This window comes from Triticum aestivum, chromosome 3D (genome assembly GCF_018294505.1).
Source record: "Triticum aestivum cultivar Chinese Spring chromosome 3D, IWGSC CS RefSeq v2.1, whole genome shotgun sequence".
Taxonomy (NCBI): domain Eukaryota; kingdom Viridiplantae; phylum Streptophyta; class Magnoliopsida; order Poales; family Poaceae; genus Triticum; species Triticum aestivum.
The window spans coordinates 527,122,425-527,129,254 of NC_057802.1; the positions used below are offsets into that span (position 1 = coordinate 527,122,425).

At 42.1% G+C, this 6,830-nt stretch overlaps 1 long non-coding RNA gene across 1 annotated transcript; it reads right to left on the reverse strand.

Annotated features, from left to right (window-relative positions):
- Positions 1–2,345: 2,345 nt before the first annotated feature.
- On the reverse strand, positions 2,346–5,288 carry LOC123080240 (uncharacterized). Its single transcript, XR_006438264.1, has 2 exons — positions 4,263–5,288; positions 2,346–3,157 (listed from the first exon to the last, which is right to left on the reverse strand). It is a non-coding gene; the product is annotated as an uncharacterized lncRNA (long non-coding RNA).
- Between the last annotated feature and the right edge of the window lie 1,542 nt (positions 5,289–6,830).

Sequence of the window (6,830 nt, forward strand, 5' to 3'; positions counted from 1 at the left end):
GTTGATTAAACAGAAAGAGGGCTTCGAGACGAAACTCTAGGCGCTTGAATCGCCTAATTCCGATAAAGGAGCGAAAAGATAAACTAAAACGAAAATCGGATAAGAAATCGCAATCGAAAATAATCGCGAAAAATCCGAGAAAAAGAAAAACTGACGAACAGACTAACGAATGAACGTTCGCTGTCTGCGGTTAATGAGTGAAAACCGTGCGTTAAAACGAACGTACGAACAGGCGTTCGCTAAATAACTAAACCAAAAAAAAACCGATCTAAAATAAAAAAAAGGATCTAGGGTTTCGAAAAAAAAACGGATCGGTTTTCTCACGAAAACCGACGGCGGCGGTGGCTACCTCCGGCGGTCGGCGGGACAGCGGCTCCGGCGGCGGGGTTGGGCGGTGGCGGCGAGGCGGCGTCCGACGGCGGCGCGACGGGGCGGCGAGGCGGCGTCCGACGGCGGCGCGACGGGGCGGGGAGGCGCGGGCGGTGCGACGGCGGCGCGCGGGGTTTTCGGGTGGGGTGGCGCTGGCTCGGGCCTCCGCGGCTTTAAAGGGCCGGCCGGGCTAGTGTCCAGGTCGGACATGGCCCGGTTAGGTCGGTTCTTTTTTTTCAAATAATTCTGCGCAGAAAAACAAATAAAAGAAATACTAAACGGACTCCAAAAATCCTGAAATAAATTTTCCCCGTCCTCTAAAAATCTACCGGACAAGGTGAACATTTATTTGGGACTCTAATGCAATTTTGAAAAACGCATATTTGTCCTAATTCAAATAAAATAGCGATAAAACTCCGAATAAAATTCTTATTTGATTTTAATATTAAATCTCCAATATTTCTTTATTTTGAGGAAGTCATTTTATCCTCTCTCTTTTATTTTTATAAAAGAAATATTCGAAGAGAAAATAATTAAAATCAAACGATCCTCTTTTCAAAATTCGAGTAAACTCAAATATGAAAATAACAAAATTCCCAACTCTCTTCGTGGGTCCTTGAGTTGCGTAGAATTTCTAGGATCAAGCCAAAATGCAATAAAATATGATATGTACTGATGATCTAATGCATAACATTCCAAATTGAAAATTTGGGATGTTACAAACCTACCCCCTTAAGATGAATCTCGCCCTCGAGATTCGGGTTGGCTAGAAAATAGGTGAGGGTGATCCTTCCGTAGGTCTTCCTCTCGTTCCTAGGTGGCTTCAGCTTCGGTATGGTGGCTCCACTGAACCTTGCAAAACTTGATAACTTTGCTGCGTGTAACTCGGCTGGCAAACTCGAGAATCTTTACTGGCTTCTCCTCGTAGGTCAAATCGGTATCCAACTGAATCGCTTCCAGTGGCACTGTATCTCTCAGAGGGATATCAGCCATCTCTGCGTGGCACTTCTTCAACTGAGAAACGTGGAACACATCGTGAACTCCTGACAATCCTTCGCGCAATTCCAACTTGTAAGCAACTTTTCCCATACGTTCCAAAACTTTGTATGGTCCCACAAAACGTGGTGCTAACTTTCCCTTAACTCCAAAGCGCTTCACTCCTCGGAGTGGTGATACACGAAGATACACTCTGTCTCCAACTTCGTAAACTGTCTCCTTGCGTTTAGAATCCGCGTAGCTCTTCTGCCTGGACTGGGCTACCTTGAGTCTATCGCGAATCAGCTTAACCTTCTCTTCAGACTCTTTAATCAAACTAGTCGTCAACCCGTGCACCTGCACGGGCTAGTACTTTTTTATTCACACATTTACACAAACAATCACAAAGCAAGTATTATATATTAGAAATGAAATATGTAGTAACAATATAGGAGAAAGTTGCAGTATTATTATTTTGAACCACAATGTTTTTCTCAACCGTAGGATTAAAAGGAAGTACATTCCTTCAAATAGTTCCTCATTCATAGTTCCTTATATTACTAAGTGAACTGCATCATTGAAGAGCTTTAAGAGATGGGAGAGAATCGGCCAAAGTTCTATCCCCAGCCCATGTTTACACATGATGTACTATTGTACTATAACACACTCCCTCCGTTCCTAAATATAAGTCTTTATAGATCTTCCACTATGAACCACATACGGATGTATATAGATGCATTTTAAGTGTAGATTCATTCATTTTGCTCCGTATGTAGTCCACCTAGTGGAATCTCTACAAAGAGTTATATTTAGGAACGGAGGGAGTATTTCAAAACTTACTTTTTTCATTGATATATCAATATGTTCTCTCCCTAGTAAAAAAAAACAAAATTTATGTACTTTTAGGCATTCGAAAGTTATTTAGTTCTATAAACCTCTAAAGTAGAGAATAATAATGTTTGAACCAAGGGGATGTAAACCAATAAAAATCAAATCACTAATAGAGAAAGAACCTGTATTAAACCATAATTATTCAAGGTAAATATGTTGAAGTTAAGGAGACATAGATAGATACAGTGGATGATATGGAAATAGTCATAAATCTACATGTATCGACGCACAAATACATCATGAGTCCTCAAGATACACCAGTTCGTAAATCTCAACCACCTTGCCATCTTGAGTGCTACTCGATCATCCATTCTCCTGGAAAATGTATATTTCACAAAAATCTTGGTACATGTATGCAAATACAATGCATCAAAATAGGCAGATGCTAACAACAATATACACCTCGCGTGCTATTCCATGATCCTTTTTCCTACAATATAAATTTGATGAAGTCAAGAATTTAGAATAGAAATATATTGTGCATCAATAATACAAAGATGCTGCAAAATATATACTGTGATATCTAATGAAGCATATATGTGGAAAGGTCTCGCCCATGTCACCTGATAAGGCCTGCTTTACCATTGGATACAGAGTTCACATTCATGCAAGTAGATAAGAGCCTGGAACATATTTACCTTCTAATATGTGAATGCATGGATGTAAGATAGGAAAACCGATTCAATGTAAAAATAATCATGCCTATGCACATCATGGACATCTTATCATGATGCAACAGATCAAATTTTAAGTTAGGCACTGGTGAAATTACTCTTGGTAAGGAACAATAGCAGGCAATTTATTTGCCCTTTTTCATAAGCTGATGGTTGCTCCTCTGGATCCATCAAGCGATGTGCTGGAGAGGATCATATCACTAAGGAGCTTTTTATGTGTCAGCAACAACCTTTAGGAATAACATCTTCTACAGAAGAGTTAAATAAGAAATAAGAAACTTCATACATGTATGGTGTATAAAATTACAAATAGTAGGGACGTCCTTCTAACTTTAACAGAAATTGATGTATAGTAAACTGTTTCTAGTGGGCCATTGCATCTAAAAACATGGTGCGCATAAAATGGTAGCATAATAGAAGTGGTCATTAATTAAGTTAAGAATATTACAAAATAATGTTTTACAACAAAAGGAGATTAGACAGAGGCTTCAACTTCGATTGATAATATGACTGTTGCTTCATGAAGCACCATTCAGCCATGGAAAAAAAACAGCCGTCCTTTCATGTCAGACTTGCACTAAGAATATTCCAAACAGACCTCTGACTTCACTAAATACACTTATTGGTTTAATTCTTCAAATTTTGATCTTCGTGGTATTTATAAAAAAGTAAATTAATAAAGCAGAGAGAGTTTAAAGATTGTCACTTAAAACCTAAGATACTCTTACGGATAAGAAAACTAACTCAGTTCTGAAAAAAGCTTGGAGTCAGTCTTATTTGTGTGCTGGCTCGCTTGGGGCCAGGAATGTTTTTTTTCGCAATAGAAAAATAGTTGTACATTTATGAAATAAAAGAATAGTTCATGCAATTTCTTTCTGTTAATTCGCTTGCATAAACTGTAAGAGCGTAACTAAACATATACTAAAATCCTAAAACTTTCCACATCAAATGACTAATAATCCTACTTAGACTGGAAATTAAATCCATTTTATTGCATGGTCCTAAAATAATGAAGCATCAGGCAAGGGCTGAAGATCACGATGTGTTGTTTCTACTATCTCAAATCTCACAAATTTAGAGGAATATGCAACATACCATGAAGTAACTATTACTACCAAACATCAGCTATTTGTCGTTTCCATGATAGCTAATAATGTACGTACATCAGGGACAACTTTCAACATGATGGAAAAACGCAAAATTAGTTGAGCCTAATTCATCAACATGCAGTGCAGGTGCAACAAATCTAGCTTGATATAGTTTTGCTTGTGAAATCTATGTTGTGTCCACGATATCAGAGATAATATTAATATGATTAAATCTTAACTGCAGCATGGTACTTAAGATACATACTTGCTTGCCTTCAGAGTGGGCGCATGAGTAGCAGGCGATGAATGTCCATGGTGTGAATAGATGCGCCATCGGCCTATTTCAACCATCGTATATATCAGTTGCCCGGTACAAAATTGCAGAAATAACACTAACAAATACTCCCTCCGTCCCATAATATAAGAGCGTTTTTAACACTAGTGTAGTGTCAAAAACGCTCTTATATTATGGGACGGAGGGAGTAGATACTTTCCTGCTGAGTTGATACAGAGGCGACCGTCACCAAAAACACAAAACGGTTTTAAGAAGGTGATGGGCCAGCAGTAATATTACCTCAAACTTGACAGCCTCGTTCAACAAATTTGGCTCGGCAGCCTCGTTCTCTGTACACATTACCTCGACATGGACGGATCAAAGATTGGAACTGGGCAGGGGAAAGAAAGGGCCACTTTGCATAGTTTAGTGTTGTATTGGAAGGAGTACTATTGGATCACCACATCCTGCTGAAGCTCCTCTGACGTCTCAGCCGTCGCCCATGCGTGTTGTTTGAGGCAGGGCGCGCTGCAGGCCTGCAGCCGCTCCGCAAGGCGGTGGATCCGCACGCACCACATGGGCGCCGACACATGCACGGCTCCGTCGTTCCTACCTCCCTCGACGGTGAGAGGCTGGATCTTTCAGCGGGCGGCGACGCGAGGATCTGGCAACGACGGCTGCCGGCACGACCGATTCGAGGCGAGGACGGACGATAGAGAGCAGGCGATGGAGGAGGGTGTGGATCCAGTTGGGGCGGCATCATTCCGCGTGCCGGCGGCGTCCCGTTGTCCCTGTGGAGGCGAGGCACAGAGAGGTGAGAGAGGAGCAGGAAAGGACGGGGAAAAGGCAAAGTTGGAGGGCGGCGCGGCTGCTGCTGCTTGATGGTGAGCTCGCCGGCATGCGACGGATGCTCCGGCGTCGCACCGGACGGCGGACGGCGGAGGAGTCGATGTGGCGGCAGGGTGCCCAAGCTTCGGCGGCGCGGCTGCTCGGGGCCGAAGGAAAGACGCTACTGATTTTTTCTTTTGGTTTTTATGGAAGGAGACGGCTATAGTATTATGAGCATGTAGAGTTTTTTTTGTCGTGAAAGAGATAAAGATTGCTTTAGTTTTTTTTAATTTAAAGATTTGCTTCAGTTATGGGAGGGAATAATCGATGGATTACTAATCGTGTTTTAGATGGATTCATTTTTTCAGCCGATGCAAAAATTGCGGGCTTCGGATTTTTTTTGCAACGGAGCAAAAATTAACTCAATCTACACCGTAATAATCTGGTCCCATCAGATTAACGGCTCATAATTACTGATTAATATGGTAATTTCTTGGGAGTCTGTAATTAGTATAGGTAGGTATAGGTATAGATAGATCTGGTCCAAACAACTGTCGGTCTCCAACTTCGTCCCATAACAACGGTGTCCTGCACCTCCTTCCGTACAATGCTTCGAAAGGGGCCATCTTCAAACTGGCTTGATAGCTGTTGTTGTAAGAGAACTCTGCGTAAGGCAAATTGTCGTCCCAACTAGATCCGTAATCTAGCGCACAAGCTGTCAACATGTCCTCCAAAATCTGATTGACTCTCTCAGTTTGTCCATCTGTCTGCGGGTGAAAAGCTGTACCGAACTCTAGCCTGGTTCCCAAAGTTTCATGAAACTGATTCCAAAACTTTAAGGTAAATTGGGGTCCTCTATCTGATACAATGGTCCTCGGAACTCCATGCAGACATATGATCCTGGCCATGTATATCTTTGCCAACTTAGCACTGGTGTAAGTGGTCTTCACTGGGATGAAATGAGCTACTTTCATCAAACGATCGACTACAACCCATATCGAGTCATAGCCTGAACGAGTCCTGGGCAATCCCGTGATAAAATCCATGCCTAGCTTGTCCCACTTCCATTCGGGTATCAGCAATGGTTGTAGCAATCCTGCTGGCTTCTGATGTCTTCACTCTCTGACATACATCACAAACTGCTACATACTCCACAATATCCTTCTTCATTCCGGTCCACCAGAAACTATCCTTCAAATCCAGGTACATTTTAGTATATCCTGGGTGAATCGAATATGGCGAATCATGGGCCTCCTGCAAAATCAGCTTCCTGATCTCCTGGTCATTTGGCACATAAACGCGGTCCTCAAACCATAAGGTATCGTGCTCATCCTCACGAAATCCTTTAGCCTTTCCTTTGCTCATCCATTCCTTTATCTCGGCAATGTCCTTGTCCGTCTTCTGAGCTTGTCTGATCTTATCCATCAAAGTAGAGTGAATCTCCAATGCTGCTACATAGCCTCTCGGAACTATCTGCAAACATAGCTCGCGAAGATCCTCTGCTAACTCCTTGGGTAACTCTCCGGTCATGAGTGTATTGACATGACTCTTGCGGCTCAACGCATCGGCTACTACGTTAGCCTTTCCGGGATGATAATGCAACTTCATATCATAATCCTTAATGATTTCCAACCATCTCCTCTGCCTGAGATTCAACTCCTTCTGCGTGAAGATATACTTCAAACTCTTGTGATTCGTGTATACCTCACAATGGTTTCCGATGAGAAAATG